We start from the raw sequence: 1,262 nt of genomic DNA, 5'->3' as shown, positions 1-1,262 counted from the left end.
ATTGACCACAAGATGAACATGAGCCTGCAATGCGATGCGGCGGCTAGTAAAGCGACCAAAACGCTGGCTTGCATCCATAGATGCTTCTCAAGCAAATCCCGGGATGTCATTCTCCCCCTGTACTCGGCCTTAGTGAGGCCGCAGCTGGAGTACTGTGTCCAGTTTTGGGCTCCACAATTCAAAAAGGATGTGGAGAAGCTTGAGAGAGTCCAGAGAAGAGCCACGCGCATGATCAGAGGTCAGGGAAGCAGACCCTACGATGACAGGCTGAGAGCCCTGGGGCTCTTTAGCCTGAAAAAAGTGCAGGCTCAGGGGTGATCTGATGGCCACCTACAAGTTTATTGGGTGACCACCAGCATCTGGGGGAATGTTTGTTCACCAGAGCGCCCCCAAGGGATGTCGAGGTCGAATGGTCACAAACTACTTCAAGATCGTTTCAGGCTGGACATAAGGAAGAACTTCTTTACTGTCCGAGCCCCCAAGGTCTGGAACAGCCTGCCACCGGAGGTGGTTCAAGCGCCTTCATTGAACACCTTCAAGATGAAACTGGATGCTTATCTTGCTGGGATCCTATGACCCCAGCTGACTTCCTGCCCTTTGGGCGGAGGGCTGGACTCGATGATCTTCCGAGGTCCCTTCCAGCCCTGATGTCTATGAAATCTTGTCAGTTGTGCCTTTAAGAAAAGGACTTGTTGCTAGCAAGCAGCCCTCTCCTTTTGACAACATAAGAAAAAACTTCCTTATCTCCAGGGAATGGAAACTTACTTGAAAACATCATGAACAAGTCTTTCCATCTGTCCATTACCTGGGTGTATAGAGTTTGTCATGACTAATTCCTTCCTTAGTCTGACATCTGCCATATTCACAAAACCCTTAACATCAAATAGGTTATTCAGCTTCAGGTCCCAGTAAATTTTCTTCTTATACAAGACCTGGAGGCCCAGGATTATGAAGGGTGTATAGAATGTCATGTACTCTGGAAAGGCATCATATTCAGTGAGGACTAGCTGTTGCTATTCTGTACAAACATGACTATAGTTAACTGGATCCTAGCACCTTTCCTAGCTAAGAAGGGAACACTTCCATTACTGGTTGCGCATGATCATTTGCATGCATCAGATTCGTACATTGGGAAATGTTTGAGGTAGTATTGCTGCTTTTGCATGGCTACAAATTGTTAATATGTTTTCAGATGGAGCATATGCCTAGAAAACAAGGACACTGAATTACAAAGAAGTTATCAGAAATGAGAAGTTGCCTCT

The 1,262-nt window shown here is 46.4% G+C and overlaps 1 protein-coding gene across 2 annotated transcripts in view; it reads left to right on the top strand.

The window, feature by feature from the left end:
- Positions 1 to 1,262, top strand: part of TAF1D (TATA-box binding protein associated factor, RNA polymerase I subunit D) — a 15,284-nt gene extending 14,022 nt beyond the window's left edge. For both annotated transcript variants that reach the window (XM_025197890.1, XM_025197889.1), the window contains exon 12: positions 1,193 to 1,262. The gene's annotated coding sequence lies outside the window, so the exon portion shown is untranslated. The remainder of the gene's footprint in view (positions 1 to 1,192) is intronic.

The sequence above is a fragment of the Alligator sinensis genome, unplaced genomic scaffold (genome assembly GCF_000455745.1).
Source record: "Alligator sinensis unplaced genomic scaffold, ASM45574v1 scaffold116_1, whole genome shotgun sequence".
In the NCBI taxonomy this organism is placed as follows: domain Eukaryota; kingdom Metazoa; phylum Chordata; order Crocodylia; family Alligatoridae; genus Alligator; species Alligator sinensis.
Note: the sequence above shows the minus strand (reverse complement) of the source record. Positions and strands in the feature narration are given on the sequence as shown.